At 35.3% G+C, this 17,222-nt stretch overlaps 1 long non-coding RNA gene across 2 annotated transcripts in view; it reads right to left on the reverse strand.

Moving 5' to 3' along the window:
• Window positions 1-16,534: 16,534 nt before the first annotated feature.
• The window catches only part of LOC144969686 (uncharacterized), a 7,514-nt gene continuing 6,826 nt past the window's right edge, over window positions 16,535-17,222 (reverse strand). For both annotated transcript variants that reach the window (XR_013644803.1, XR_013644804.1), the window contains exon 3: window positions 16,535-17,036. This is a non-coding gene — a long non-coding RNA (uncharacterized LOC144969686). The remainder of the gene's footprint in view (window positions 17,037-17,222) is intronic.

Consider the following 17,222-nt stretch of genomic DNA (forward strand, 5'->3'; position numbering starts at 1 on the left):
ATTAAATAACAAAACATAAGATACATGTGTACAGGATGACGGTTGGATACAGAATGACTCACAACAAGGTAGTTACTAGAACAGACGCTAGTTATAAACGATGCTTTATCAGATGGACAATAAAAGTTACGGTACTTGAATACAATAACTTTCATTCACAACATTCCTCCCCTTCTAATTTTTAAAATCATTTAATTGATTTCTCTTAAAATATAAAATTCTTTAATTCAGAAAACATTCACTCAAACTGCCATTCGTGTATTTAACATTGATACGACGTGCATTATAAAATTAAAGAATTAATCTTCTAACTGGTCGTCTGTTTCTAAGGGGGTAGCGTCGCTCTGCTATATCAGCTGGTATTTGTAGACGCTCATTTCGGTTCTGTTGAGGTAAATTAACAATAGGTGCTGATAAATCCATTTGGTTATCCATGTCAGAAATCCGTTTTCGAATTTTCTGCTATATCCAATAGAGAATTTTCACTTTCAAGATCATATATTATCTTGAGTAACATTTTCACTTTTATCACATCCATTATCACCATTGTCTATTCCTGCACGAATTTCGTCCATGTACTTTTGGAAAAGTGCTGGTCCTGATGCCACTCCATATGGAAGTAGGTTGTACTTAAACAGTCCAATATGAGTATTTATTGTGACAAGCTTTTTACTTTCTCAGTCCATGGGCATTTGATGATAAGCCTGACTCAAATCCAACTTTGAGAATTTTTCTCCACGTGACAGCTTTGCAAAGAGATCTTGTGCCGTTGGCAGAGGGTATTGATCTACTTTCATTGCAGAATTCATTGTCACTTTAAAGTCACCACACAGTCTTAATGCACATCGATAAATACAAGTAGACTTCTTTTCGCAGCTTTACGGGAGTGGAGCCGATTGAGTTTCCGTATCGTATCATATCGTACCGTTTAAAAACTTATAGGTTTTTAAAAATAAAACTTTAACTGCTCTGTGAAACGTTCATTCATAGAGATACAATTTTTCAAAATTATGTAAACATTGTTAATTTGACAAAATTGAATATATAAACAGTATTTCAAATGATTCAAAGCTAGAGATTTCCTATCAGTCTTAGGAATTTGCGATCTGATGTAGAGTCCAGATGATGTACAATAAATCATGAATTCAAAATTTAATGCAAACGACACTAGATAAAGCGAATTGGTTTTATTTGAAAACAAGTATGACGTGAACTCATAATCGCTAGCCGGAACTATCATGTCAGCACGAGCTATTTTGGAAATACGATGTATTCATCTCTTAAATTAAGACATTAAGGAGCAGGCACCAGTGTAAGATAAAGAACTGAATATGTGTATGAAAGGTGCCAGCAAAGCAAGAAAGAGGTTCGATCCCCAAACGAGGTCGACTGATTTTTTGGGATGATTTTTCTTTCTTGTATTTTTCTTTCTTCCTTTGTCTGGCGCCTTTCATACACACTTGTTCAGTTCTTTAATTTATTCATCTCTTACTTTGTGGTGCGTAACTTGTTTACATATTTAACAGTGTAAAATCTCGAATTTCATGACAGCGGTTTTATGGACCCATATAGACGTACATACTGTTCGTACATGGTCCGACGAACATAGATAAAACACGGTGGATGTGGGTCATCGTGAATCGACATACACTCGAGCACGGAAATCTCAAACTCGGCACAATTCCCCGTTTTGATCCCTATATTTTGTTAATACTGGCAACACGAATATCTCGAACACTTTCCAGGACCAACACGGAAATCTCGAATAAACTAGACATTCCCTTGCGGCCAGTTGAAACTAGTTTTTGCGAATTATTTATGTTGATTGATCTTGAACGGAAAGGAAAGATAATAATAATAATAATAATAATAATAATAATAATAATAATAGATCTTTATTGTCCATAAATATGGCAATTTGTCATTTAGTTACACTTGTTATAATGTTAAACGATAACTAAGATTGAACAGATATTTCACTCCTACTTATTTTCTCTCTCTCTCTCTCTCTCTCTCTCTCTCTCTCTCTCTCTCTCTCTCTCTCTCTTTCTTTCTTTCACACGTGCGATATACACAACATAAACATATTCATTTCGTTTTCAATTTGTTACGATTGTGGCAATTCGACACCAAAAATTATCATCATTATCAATTGGTCAGTTAATCTTACATTAAATAAATTAATCAGTTAATCAGTCAACGAATCAATCCTTGGTTTTTCTGTACCATATGAAATATTCAAAATTTTTATTGCTGATGGAACGAACGTTGATTTATACTTGTTAGTTCTACATTTAATCTGACAAAACCTTCTCCCAGATGGTAAAAGACTAAATTCATGGTATAAAATATGTTTTTTATTGTTGGTAATTGAGAATGCTTTCCTTTCTATTGCTTTTCCATGAATTCTTTCTACTCCATAAAGAGGATGGTTTATTATTTTTGATGCCTCTTTGATAGATTTTGAAATTTTTGATTTATCTTTAAGTCGGCATCCTCCAAACCATATGGTGCAGCCAAACGCAATTACACTTTTAATCAATGAGTCATAAACTCTTAACATAGTTTTCTTCCTTACTTGAAATGTTCTCAATTTCCTTAGGATGTATAATCTTTGGGCAACTTTCTTAGATATTATATTAATATGTTGAGAGAAATTGAGGGAACTATCAATGGTTATTCCTAAATATTTAAAATAGTCAACTATCTCAACATCATCTTTACCGATCGCCACACACTTTAAGTCGTTTTTATTTTTTACACCAAACACCTGTTCTTTCGTTTTTTCAACATTTAATTCAAGCTGATTTTGTTTACACCAATCGGTGAATATATTTATTTGTTTGAAATAATTCTTTTCGGTAACTTTATCTTTTAATAAGCCAAGAATAGCAGTATCATCTGCATATTTCACTATAAAACAATTTTCAAAGGATGGTCTGCAGTCGTTGGTGTATAAGATGTACAGGATTGGGGAACTCACACAGCCTTGGGGACATCCGTTCGACAACGTTCTTTTGTTGGAGATATGTTCACCCAATTTTACACATTGCGGTCTATGGGTCAGAAACTCTTTATACCATTTAATAAGGTAGTTTGGAATATCCATGCTGCACAACTTTTGAAGCAAAATATCTGTGTTCATGGCATTAAAAGCTGACGAAAAGTCGACAAACAGGATTCTGGCGTAATTCGAGGGCGTTTGGTCAAGGTGTTTCGAGATCAAATTTGTGGCGGTTAATAGTGCGTCTTCAACACTGAGATGTTGCTGGTATGCAAATTGGTACGGATCTAGCAATTTCAGGTCATAACATTTTTGTAGGAGCTCAGATTTTAAAATTTTTTCTAAACATTTCATTACAAGCGATGTAAGCGCCACTGGACGGAAGTCATTCAATACGGTCGGACAACGCTTTTTTGGAACTGGAACGACAATCGATGTTTTCCAAAGTACTGGCCCTGATTGTTCATCGATTGACCTTTGAAAAAGTTTTGTATAAGGTATAGCCAGTTGTTGGTGACAGTTTTTCAAAATAGTTCCGGTAATGTTGTCTGGTCCTGGTGCTTTATGTTCTTTACATCTCCGGAAGAGGGAGCTTACGGTTTCTTCTTCAATATCTGGAGGTGGCTCATTGTCATTTGACAAACCGTTGTGAACAGGTGGGAGCCTGTCAAAACGACAGTAAAAATCATTTAATTTGTTGACATCAGTTTTCGTTTTTCCTTGTGGGAATGTTCGTTTCTTTTGGTCTACTCCTCCCATTTGTTTTATCATCTCCCATGCTTTCCTTGCGCAGCCCGATCTCAGTTGTCGCTCCATTTTATTTTTGTATTCAACCTTCTCTTCTTTTATTGTATTTCTGATCTCCTTTCCTTTTCAAATTCTAGTTTAATGTCACCACTCATATAGGCAATTTTCTTTTCATTGAGTAAATATTTAAGTCGCTTTGTAACCCATGGCTTATTGTTAGGAAATATCTTAATTTCTTTTTTTTCCACGCATAAATCCACACAAAATGTAATATAACATGTCAAAGTTTCGGTCCATTCATCAATACTGTCACCTTCTACCATTAATGTCTCCCACTGAGTACAGTCAAAACAGCCGTCATATGGGAGACTTACAATCTTTAACCACTGAATTCGTTAAGATTTCTTACTTAACGGTGGGCTGGGCCGATAAAGTTGTTTACATAATAATGTCAAACTTGCTTGTGCCTGAGGGTTTGCTCAGTTCAAATACTGACATATCAAAACAATCAACGCCCAAACGTTTTAAACCTTAGGCCTAGCCTTGCTATTGGAAGTATTAAACAATAGGCTAGGCTGATACAATTGTTTACATAATATTGGGACATTTAGGCGTGCCTGGCGTACATTGTACAATCCAAATACAGATAAATCAATACTCTTCAACAGTCGTAACGTCACTTCCTTCCTAATGACGCGTGGTAACTTAGTAACACTGGCTCTAAACTATCGGAACAATGGCGGACGCCCGTATGAAATATTTCTCCGGCGAGCATAAAGGGTATCCAGAGGAAAAAAGACACATACATTTGATCATGTTTTGACTTTTACACATTCTGATCACAAGACATATGAAAAGTTCTAGCCAGCATGAAAAATAAAAAGTAATGATTTTCTTTGTTTAAAACCAAGATGGCCGCCGTTGCCGGGTGGCGTGACATCAGACTATTGAATCGTATTGAGAGAGTTCACAATAACGGAGAGTTATCATTATAATATGACTTTAATCAAGACCACCAACATTTACCTCCCTCATGTCCTTTGTAAAATACTCAACACGGAAAACTCGAAAACACGGAAATCTCCAAGAAATAGGCCCTGTGCCGACTTATTCGAGATTTCCGTGCTCGAGTGTATGTCAACGAAAGACGTTTAGACGTATTTTAGTGTGTACGGCAAATGTTTTAACTTCGCCAGTTAAAGTGATTTTAAGCATATTATGTAATATAGGCGGTTTAATCTCCTGTTTAAGAATTTTAAAAGATAGCATGTACGTTAAGCGACAAATTTCAAAACAAACCCATTTTATACACCGCTCAAGTGGCCGTATAGATTGCCTTTTTTAGCAGAGGCAAGCTTTATTGTCATTATTTGTGGAATATCTACGCTTAGAAGTAGGTCATCAATTCTGTATAATAATCGGTTTTTCTGTTTTTGTGTTTGTATTCGATGTGGGCGAAAATCATTGATGTTTATGATCTGATTCATAATATTTAGTGAGAACTACACATAACAATGGCTCACAAATGTAAACAACACACGAGACAAAACAAACGAACAAGGAGACAGCCGTAACGAATGTCACCGTTTGTACGAGTAGCATTGTTCGTTTTTGTGTGCCACGTGTGTTCAAGATAGACAACTGCAAAAAGAAAGTTATTGAATTTGTGAGAGACCGGCCCCTTCTTTAGAACCCAAAGAACCCAGAATATCACAAGGATCATCGAAAACAAATCTGGAAAGATAGCGACATGGAATGTATACCTGTCGTTGAGCTTATTTGTAGTAACAATAAAAATGGCGATGATGATAATAACGATGATAATGAGGATAATAATGACATAGTAATAATGATAACAATAAGAACAATAATGATTAAGATGAAGATGATGATGATGATGATGATGATGATGATGATGATGATGATGATGATGATGATGATGATCATGATCATGATGAAGATGATGATGATGATGATGATGATGATGATGATGATGATGATCATGATGATCATGATGATGATGATGATAGTAGTAGTAATAGTAGCAGTAGTAGTAGTAGTAGTAGTAGTAGTAGTAGTAGTAGTAGTAGTAGTAGAAGTAGTAATAGTAGTAGTAGTAGTAGTAGTAGTAGTAGTAGTAGTAGTAGTAGTAGTAGTAGCAGTAGCAGTAGTAGTAGTAGTAGTAGTAGTAGTAGTAGTAGTAGTAGTAGTAGTAGTAGTTGTTGTTGCTGTAATAGTAGTAGAAGCAGCAGCAGCAGCAGGAGCAGCAGCAGTAGTAGTAGTAGTAGTAGTAGTAGTTGTTGTTGTAATAGTAGTAAAATAGTAGTAGTAGTAGTAGTAGTAGTAGTAGTAGTAGTAGTAGTAGTAGTAGTAGTAGTAGTAGTAGTAGTAGTAGTAGTAATAGTAGTAGTAATAGTAGTTGTAGTAGTAGCAGTAGTAGTAGTAGGAGGAGGAGATGGAGTAGTAGTAGTGCGGCTATGGTCTAATGGTATGACACTTGCTTTCGGATCCGAAGGTCCTGGGATAGAGCCTCGCTCGGCGCATAGTTGAGTCCTTGGAGAAGGCTATTTATTTACTCACATTATCTCACAGTACTCAGGTGTGAAATGAGTACATGACCGTTAACAGCGTTTTCTCCGTAGGTAAAAATTGTAATAACGCATAACAGGCGTTATGCCCCGTCCTGCATGTTAAATGTTGCTGTTGGCCAGGGATCTCTTGTAAAGGACGTTGATCACGTTTAGTGGCTATTGAGACGGCACCCGGGAGCGATCACGGTCCCTTTGCATGTGAAGCGAGTTATCGAGCCGAAAGGGACGATAGCAATTGCTTATCATTCGGATAGGACGTTTGTTTAATGATGATGATGATGCTGCTGCTGCTGCTGGTGATGATGATGACGATGACGATGATGATGATGATGATGATGATGATGATGATGATAATAATAATAATAATTATTATTATTATTATTATCATAATAATAATAACAATAATAATAATGATAATAATAATAATAATAATAATAATAATAATAATAATAATAATAATAATAATAATAATAATAATAATATCTTTTTCGCTTCCTTTCTCTATATAATAAATTATTAACACAGGTTACAGAGCAAAGCTCTTGTACTAACTGGGTAACTTTGTTAAGAGGAATGTTGTGTTAAATATGGTTTTGGGTATGTTTGGGTGAATATGTTTTTATATACTTTCGGCCAACGCCTGAGCGATATTTTTTTTTTACAAAAATGTAAAGAGGAAATAAGATCCACTAGCGGTTATAGACTTTATAACCATTTGGACAATGATAATGGTTGGTAATCAATGAAGATCACCGTTACAACCGTTGTTGTTGCCATCATTAGTATTGTCTGTTGATGTTAATTTTCACTGTCACTGTTCATTGTTATTGTTACTATTTTTATTATGATAATGATAACGATGGTGGTAGTTATGGTGATGATGGTAGTGACGATAACGGTGTTATCAGCGTTAATATTATTATTATTATTATTATTGTTTTATTATTGTTATTGTCGTTATCACTATTGTTATTGTTGTTATTATTAGTATTATTATTAGTGGTAATAGTGGTGGTGCTAGTAGTAGTGGTGGTACTAGTGGTAATGGTAGTAGTAGTAGTTGTAGTAGTAGTAGTAGTAGTAGTAGTAGTGGTGGTGGTCGTGGTAGTAGTAGTAGTAGTAGTAGTAGTAGTAGTAGTAGTGTAGTAGTAGTAGTAATAGTAGTAGTAGTAGTAGTAGTAGTAGTAGTAGTAGTAGTAGTAGTAGTAGTACTAGTAGTGGTAGTAGTAGCAGTCGTGGTAGTGATAGTAGGGGTGGTGGTAGTGGTAGTGGTAGTGGTAGTAGTAGTAGTGGTAGTAGTAGCAGCAGCATTAATATTATTCTTGCTATAAGAATATTTCATGATTATATAATTCTTATGTAAACAAATCTCATAGTGCAGTGTAAAAAATCATTATGTCATGTCGTATCATATGTTGATTCATAAAATGTGAATTATTTGAGTTGTACCAAGGACTTTTTTTTGTTTTGGAAACGTAATAATGATTGTGATGGTGGTATTGATATTGGTAATGGTGATAGTAGTGATGGTGGTGGTTGTAATGATGATGGTAATATTATTACTGCTATTTTTGTTAGTGTTATTATTATTATTATTATTATTATTATTATTATTATTATTATTATTATTATTATTATCCGCGTTTATGAGTAATACTCACTGAACTGTATTAACCTGACTATAAACGTTCATGGATACACACAGTTTTGTGTGTTGGTCCGTTATACTTCCGGATGGCAATGTTATGAGCTTCTTAGCCAAGCGCATACTATCTATATGTTACATCTTGCTGTTGGCCAAGGACCCCTTGTAAAGCACACACGTCGATATTGCGCTTATATAAAAGTTCAAATAAAATACGTCGATGCCGCATATCCTATTTATACATTTAGTGAGAACTACTCATAAAAATTGGCTGGCTAAAAACAATGAGAAAGATGCCACGTGTGTCCTGTGGAGGGAGCATTCAAAACCCTTGGCATGTTATTTACCGATGTTCTGTGCGATGTGTACCTGGTATGGTTTATGGAGGGTCTGCCTCAGACACCAGTCACGTCTATAGAGATAGTTCGAAGATGACGTCACTCAAGTCTTTGTTATTGTTTTTTGCCATCCGCGTTTATGAGTAATGCTCACTGAACTGTATTAACATGATGATAAACGTTCATGGATACACACAGTAGTGTGTGTTGGTCCGTTATACTTCCGGATGGCAATGTTATCAGCTTCTTCGCCAAGCGCATACTATCTATAGTACAAGGCCACCGGACACCGAAAAAGGATTCAATAATCTGATGTCACGTCCGTCCAGCAATGGGCAGCTTGGTTCTAAACAAAGAAAATCGGTACTTTTTTTTTCTTCATTCTAGCTAGAACTTGTTCACATGTCATGTGATCAGAATGTATAAAAGTCAAAACATGATCAGATTTATAATGTTTTTCTCCTCTGGACCCACTTTTATGCTCGTAGGAGAAATATTTCACAAGGGCGTCCGCCATTGTTCCGATAGTTTAGAACCAGTTACTAAGTTAGTATGCGTCATTACGAGGGCAGTGACGTCACGACTATTGAACCTGTTGATGATGCTCTCATAACAATTATAGTGTTGGTTAGGTAACTCATGCTTTGCTGTGCTCATTTTCTTTTTCTAGTGATTGTGTCCCTTAGACCGGTGTACGTTGGTTGATATATTTTGCTTTGTTTCCCATTTGATCCATTGTTTTTATTCTGCTTGTGATTATGCTTTTCTTGTCTGTTGTTGTTCCCTTGCGAGATAAACACGATGTGCGTCCCTTTTCAGTAATAAATTCATAATCGAAAGATCGATCACTGTTTATATTTTTTAAATGTTAATATCAATATGGACCAACCATTAGAACCCTATTAACAACCATGCAAGTCTTAACAGCCCATCAAGGTATCGATACCAACACCCACACCATAATCATCGCCATCGTTTATGTTGGTCAGTAACATCGAGAAGAAGAAGAACAACAACAACAACAGTAGAAAACGAATTGATAAAAGAGAAAGACAATACCAGAAAAAAGACGACTGTATTAGTAAATATAATTCTACACTATCTGCAATGTCTCTCCTCTCCGTTACTTCATCTCCTCCTCCTCCTCCTCCTACCCCTCCCCCTCCTTCTCCCCTTCCATCTTTTTCTCCTCCTACTTATTCTTCTCTGCTTTATTATCATCGTCCTTCTAGTTCTTAATCTCTCTCTCTCTCTCTCTCTCTCTCTCTCTCTCTCTCTCTCTCTCTCTCTCTCTCCTCCCCCTCCTCCTCCGCCGCCTCCTTCCCCTCCTACCCATACCCCTTCCCTTCTTTCTCCTCCCACTAATCCTACTCCTGCTCAACATTCTACTTTCCTTTCTGCCCTCTCCCCTCCTCATTCCTCTCCTCCTCCTCCTCCTCCTCCTCCTCCTCCTCCTCCTCCTCCTCCTCCTCCTCCTCTTCCTCCTCCTCCTCCTCTTCCTCATCCTCCTCCTCTTCCTCCTCCTCCTCCTCTTCCTCCTCCTCCTCTTCCTCCTCCTCCTCCTCTTCCTCCTCCTCCTCTTCCTCCTCCTCCTCTTCCTCCTCCTCCTCCTCTTCCTCCTCCTCCTCTTCCTCCTCCTCCTCTTCCTCCTCCTCCTCTTCCTCCTACTCCTCCTCTTCCTCCTCCTCCTCCTCTTCCTCCTCCTCCTCCTCTTCCTTCTCCTCCTCCTCTTCCTCCTCCTCCTCTTCCTCCTCCTCCTCCTCTTCCTCCTCCCCCTCTTCCTCCTCCTCCTCCTCCTCCTCCTCCTCTTCCTCATCCTCCTCCTCTTCCTCTTCCTCCTCCTCCTCCTCTTCCTCCTCCTCTTCCTCCTCCTCCTCCTCTTCTTCCTCCTCTTCCTCCTCCTCCTCTTCCTCTTCCTCCTCCTCCTCCTCCTCCTCCACCTCCACGTCTTTTGGCCCCTGTTCCTTTCCCTTCTCCTCACCCGCCTTCCATTTCCACCTCTCTTTCTTTCTCTCTCTCTCTCTCTCTCTCTCACTCACTCTCTCTCTCACTCTCTCTCTCTCTCTCTCTCTCTCTCTCTCTCTCTCTCCGGATTCTCCTCCTTTTATATTACTATCGTACAATGTTGAAGGCTTAAGTAAATGCTCCAATAATTATGATTTCTTATCATGGAAACACTTGAGATTTAGACTTATTAATCTATTGAAATGAAAATCGCTCTCCGCATGGCCGACATCATCATATTTTAACAAACGAAAAGCCATTTTGTTTAGAGTCTTTTCCTTTAAGGTCAATTATTACCACGCCTAATTTTTGTTCGTCGGACCGTGTACACAAAGTCTGTGCATCTAAATGGGCCAATAGCCTTTGTAAATAGAAATAGACAAAAGATACGATTTTATTGTGGCTTTGAAATTTAACAAAGTAATGCTAAATTCAGAGGTTGATATCATTTTAGTAGCAGCTTACGTTCTTCCACTCTCGTCACTCTACTACTATGACCATTTTCATTACACTTATAAAATGGTATTTCTAATTTAGAGCTATTTATTTGTGAACTGAATGAAAACAATGATTGCCAATATTATAGATTTTAATGCTGTGACCGCCAACCACCAACCGACATATGAAATTGATACTAATGAAGGGCACACGTTTTCTTATGATTGGCATGGGGAGAACGTGATCCATACAAGGAAATCTGACGACGCTGTAACAAACCATTTGGGCGATTCTAAACAGAGCTGTGTGCCTATTTTGATTTACTTATTTTAACGGGTCAGGGCATGTTGGTAAAAATGGTGATTTTACATTTATATCTCCAAATGGTAGCCATGTCGTGGACTACTTTGTCATGTCAAGAAATCTCATCAATCGATTGAAAACAATGTCTGTGATTAATGACTTCAACTCTTGACATCTACCAATCACTTTAAACATCCATGGCAATGTTGTGAGTGATAACAACAATTGCATTCATAATGATAATGTTCATGTTGCAAATGCACGCATTGCTTGGGACAAAGATAAAGTTGAAGAATTTATCAATGTTATCAACAACAGCGAGTCTCATGTTAAGAAAGGGTATGACAATATATTGTGCAATGAAATAGATGGTCTTCTTAATTGTTATAAGTTTATATTAACGGAAGCGTCCAAATGTATGGCAAAGACAATGCCCAAACAATCCAGTGATTGTAAAATACTAAAATGCAATGTTAAGAAAAGCCTAAGACGCTGTAGGATAAGCAAATTAGAAAGGTACAGAAACAATTATTTTCAATTAGGTCTCATCACAAACAAATGATTCATTCTAAGAAAAAATAATTCAACGACTCCAAAGTTATCACCATAACAAATAATATATTTTGGAAAGAAATTTTAAAAGTATATAAAAGATCGCAAGGGAGCAATTCTATTTCCACTGGTTCATGGTACGATCACTTTAAACACCTCCATAATGACATATCGGAAACTTCTCCAGATAATGTAATGCTTGATAATCTAGTTACTACCAATCTAAGATACTGTCAAATATACGATGATTTGGAGATGATGAACTAAATTGTGACATTTCTGAACTTGAGGTATCAGAAAGTATTTCGAATTTGATAACAAATAAATCACCAGGATCTGATGAAGTTTGTGCAGAAATGATTAAAAACTCTGAGAAACTGTCAACCAGTTTTTAAGCTGCTCTATTAAATAATGTTTTTGTGAATGAGGCCTTCCCAGAAGAGTGGACAAAGTCAATAATAGAACCGCTTCATAAAAAAATTGAGCTTTAAAATTGAGCTTTATAAAAAAGGAGACATAGATATATCTGACAACTATAGAGGAATCTCCCATTCATCGGTGATAGGCAAGATGCATGCCCGAATATTGAACAAAACAAACATTGGTGTGATGAAAATGATATAATCTTTGACCTAACCGGGGTTTAGTTGCCCGCAAAAACATAACAGAACAGTTATTTTTTATCAACCCAATTACCGATTATCAACTTCACGCCTCATTTGGACGTAGTAATCTCATTGTATCCAGTAGCCCTTACGTTATATTTCAAAAGAAAATAACTTGCTTGAACGTCAAACTTTGAAACCTTCCATAACTTGAATTATCTCCCTTCAGACGCCCAACAAAGACAATTTCAAACATGTGAACTACAAACAATAGGAGGATAAGAATAATTTGCAAGTAAACGTGGACACGGAAAAATCGCCAAATGCTCTTCATCGTCAGGTTATCTGTCACAAGAAGATATAACGATACAGCATTTCCAGCTGACACGCAATAAAAGCCCAGTGACGAAGGACTGGTTACATAAACTCTACCGAGATGTTTTGAACCGGAATTTTAGAGGGTGTGAAGTCGAGAAGAGAAAAATGTTGGCTGCATCGTAACGAATGTGACGATTTTCATATGGGTGGTAAGTAGAGCGTTAAGATGCTCCTGAACTTGTGAAATTGGAGCCAGAATTTGGTAATTCTACGAATTTTTGGTAGTAGTAGACAGGTCTGTTTTAGACTGTACATTTAATCAAACTAGTATTTATTGTGTTCATAAAATACTTTAACTTGACCAAGGCTTCACATTATGCAATATATTATATTCTTGTAATAATATGTTGTATTTTATTCGTGTTTGTGTGTGTGTGTGTTTGTGTGTATTTCTGGTTCTCTAGATACATGTAATTGTGCTTAGAACTGATTTTCTTTTTCTTCGAGAATATGGCGGTGTAGAAATAAAATATATTACTATTTATGACTAATTGTATTCAATATGATCACGATCTTCTGTGCTAAGATCATTCCAACATAAAGGCTTTTGAGACGGTGGTTCACTACTTTCTTGAAGGTTACAGGTCAGCACCCCATTTGTTGGTGATTAAGTTTTGATAGATACATTTTAACAATGTTTACTTCTTATTGATGCTATGCGTTTTGTTAAAATGCTCACAAAATTGCCACCTGAAGCATAACGGACCAACACACAAAACTATGAGTAACTATGAACTTTTATAGTCTGGCTAATATAGTTTAGTGAGAATTACTCATAAACATGGCTTTCAAATAACAATAACAAAGACCTGAGTGACGTTAATTTCGTTCCTTCTATATTCCGTCTAAATATTTCCATGCAATATTATGCAAATGAACCCATTCAAAATGTAACATATGTTTGTTTCGATTCGGGGATACATACTGAACTATAATTAACAACGATATCATTTACATGAATCAATAAAAGTAATCATGAGAAACATCAAAAGATAAGGCCACAAGAATAAAGACCATAAGAAAAGTAAAGACATCTGTAGCATTTCATGGAGTTGAAACCTTTACACATAACTGAATGGCTGGGTGGGGTTCTTGACCTCCGAAAGTGGACTGTGAATGACTGTGCCTTCTATACCTCTATTGATGCTGCGCGTTTAGGCAAAATGCTCACAACCATACAAAATACCAACACTCAAAATTATTCGTAACCTTAAATGTTTCTAGTCTCATTGATGTTATTTAGTGAAAACTACTCACAAAAATGGCTGCCTAAAATGATGACAAAGAGAAACGACGTCAATTTCATTATATCTATATCTGTTTTGCAACTTGCTATTTGTCCTTGTTTTAGGGTGAGATTACTGGGGTTTGTTCTTTCCCGGGGCGGGATCCTTGGCTGTGAGGGAAACAGTCAAATATCATTTTAGGAGATGATACATTTTTTTCATTGTAAACCATCTCTTTGTTATGCATTATTATATTTGTTGTTTTGGATGTATAATGTAAGCATTTGCGTGTATTCCTCTGAGTCGGAATATGTGCTTGTGTCTCGATGAGACTTTTAGATGATCTCAAGTACACTGATGGTATGGTCTTGGAATCGACATCTGTTCTCTATTTCAACCATTTCCCTTTATCTTACTTTTCTGAGTGCTTTTCATTGTAAATCTATATATTTTTTTCTTTAAGATCCCCTTTTCTTACTTTTTCACTGGTTCTGAAATGATCTAAATGCGTCATAAGCGCCGTAAACCCATAAAAACAACAATACACACAAAAAAAAAACAAAAAAAGAAATAACAATAAACAAAAAAAAATAACAAAAAAAAAACCAAAAACAAAACAAAACAAAACATTCAAGACAAATAGATAAGCAAGAACTGAACAGGTGTAACTAAGGTGGCTTTCCACGTAAAGTCAATTTTAAGTTCTAGGTCTTATCCCTAAATCAAATCATTGTTATTATCATATATATTACTATTATTATTATCATTGTTATTATTATCATCATCATCATCATCATCATCATCATCATCATCATCATCATCATCATCATCATCATCATCATCATCATCATCATCATCATCATCATCATATCATCATCATCATCATCATCATTATTATTATTATTATTTTATTATTATTATTATTATTATTATTATTATTATTATTACTATTATTATATTATTATTATTATTATTATTATTATTATTATTATTATTATTATTATTATTATTATTATTATTATTATTATTATTATTATATTATTATTATTATATTATTATTATTATTATTATTATTATTATTATTATTATTATTATTATTATTATTATCATTATTACTATCATTATTATTATTATTATTATTATTATTTTATTATTATTATTATTATTATTATCATTATTATTATTATTATATTATTATTATTATTATTATTATTATTATTATTATTATTATTATTATTATTATTTATTATTATATATTATTATTATTATTATTATATTATTATTATTATTATTATTATTATTATTATTATTATTATTATTATTATCATGAAAGTTAAAAATCCCATATTTTATGCGAAAAGAATCTGAAATTTACACCATGGTTAAAAACTGCATTTCCATGCAGCTTCTTTAGGATTTGCAGGGCAATAAAAGCCTTCAACGCTGAGTACTGACACTTTCTCGGGCTTCCTTCTGATTATTTACAGGCGGCTTCGGGAAAGAGTGTAGTGATCTTCGCTGTTTACCCTGATTATACCGTGATGCATTATGTTGAGCATATCAGCTTGATCTGACTTATTTGTGGCGCGGCACTACGGTTGACGCTTGGGTTACGTATTATCTTGAAACCTATCCAAAGAAACAATTCATCAATGAAGATGAGAACAGAGAGTTTGACATTCTTGTATTACTATTGCTAAAAAAATATTGCTAGTCCTGATACAAATTCATATTATTTTTGTGAACACCATATTAATTTTTTTAGAAATAACACTGTTGGCTTAGTAGTTTCAGAATTCGCCGAGTCTTCATTTACTTTCTAAAATAACGATTGACACTGTGGGACTGCCAGGATATTATTGTACCGATTTGCAGTAGACGTTTTTCATTGCAGGGAAGAATGGTTGCTTTTATAATCACAGCCTGCTCTGAGAGGTCCTTGATTGTACAAATCGTGATAATTTAACTTTTTATTGATACGCTTATGGAGGACAGGACAGAATGGCGAAGACTTGTGGCTCATGTTGGGCGCCCCAAGGGGCGGCCTTAGTAAATAAGTAAGTAAGTGATTTTAATGCAATTTTTCGTGTGTCTTGAATACGTAAAGAAATGCAGTAAAATCACTCTCAATTCTATTCTTCTATAAACAGACAGACACTCAAAAACGCCCAAGCACCAGAAAATAATGCAGACCCCAGACACATCTTCTGGCGACAAGAGTCAGGTGCCATTATAAAGAGGACTGTTTACTAATAGACAGCCACATCCAACAAGGTGGGACTGATAAAGCCTGTTGTTATTGATGACAGAAAGAATAAAAGTAAGAAACGTTTATGTTGATATCAATTAGGTGTTACTGTACATCTCAAGAATATTTTTTGAAATGATTATTATTCTCAGATTTACTTTTAAATTAATTTAATCAGTCAGGCACAAACGACGGCCTCTCGAGGCAAAAGGCAAAAGATAAAGAAACATATTATGGTGGTAAAAGCTGGAGACAGTCTTAAGGAGAGCAGGGTACACATGAAGGCCTATAGAGATTTGCCTAATACGCCATGCAGATGGACAACTGTTGTTCTTAGCACATCAGGTCAAGATGGTTTCAAGGCTAAAGTACATGATATATGTAAGTAAATATAAGCACGTACCGAATTGAATTACATGAACAATTATAAATAAGAAGAAAGCAAGTCTTAATTATATCTTCAAATCAAATCATATTTATTGACTATTTAATTTGTTTTTCAAAATGACGCAATCCCGAAATTTAAGAAGTTATAATTCTTAAAGTAAACAATATTTTCAAAATAAAGCAATATATATGAAAGGAGTAATCGTCACTTGAGGAAATACGTCCCTTACTAAACACATCATCTTCGAATACAAAACCCTACCTTACCCATAATTGAACAAACCCAAACGTCATCTCTTGGTGTGCTCGAATATTTATATTCAATATATGCTTAACCTTATTCCACTGAAATAGACTGTATTAAGTAAAGTGTCAAATTTCCTCTATTGGCAAATTTCCCCTATTATATCCGATTGCGTTCATAGTCCTATATCGACCTTCACCGTTTGAAATAGCCAGCGTCCACATTGGCAATACAGTTCATGTACTGTCGCCACTGATCCTCCAGTTGCTGAAAGGCATCACCGTGTGAGGAACGGATCAAGACGAGCAGCTCATCCAATGTTTTATCTGAAAGAGAAAAGAAATTTTTAATGGGTTTGTTACACGGACTTTAATAAAATAACCGTAAAAAGATGTGCGGTTAACAAAAATTTAGATAACTGTTTTTTATTTATAAACTAAAACACCAGTTAATTGCCACTATTTATATATTAAACTATTATAATAGAATAGATCATAGCGCAGCTAATTCAC

The sequence above is a fragment of the Berghia stephanieae genome, chromosome 3 (assembly GCF_034508935.2).
Source record: "Berghia stephanieae isolate SIO BIC M18660-M18661 chromosome 3, UCSD_Bste_1.3, whole genome shotgun sequence".
Classification (NCBI taxonomy): Eukaryota; Metazoa; Mollusca; class Gastropoda; order Nudibranchia; family Aeolidiidae; genus Berghia; species Berghia stephanieae.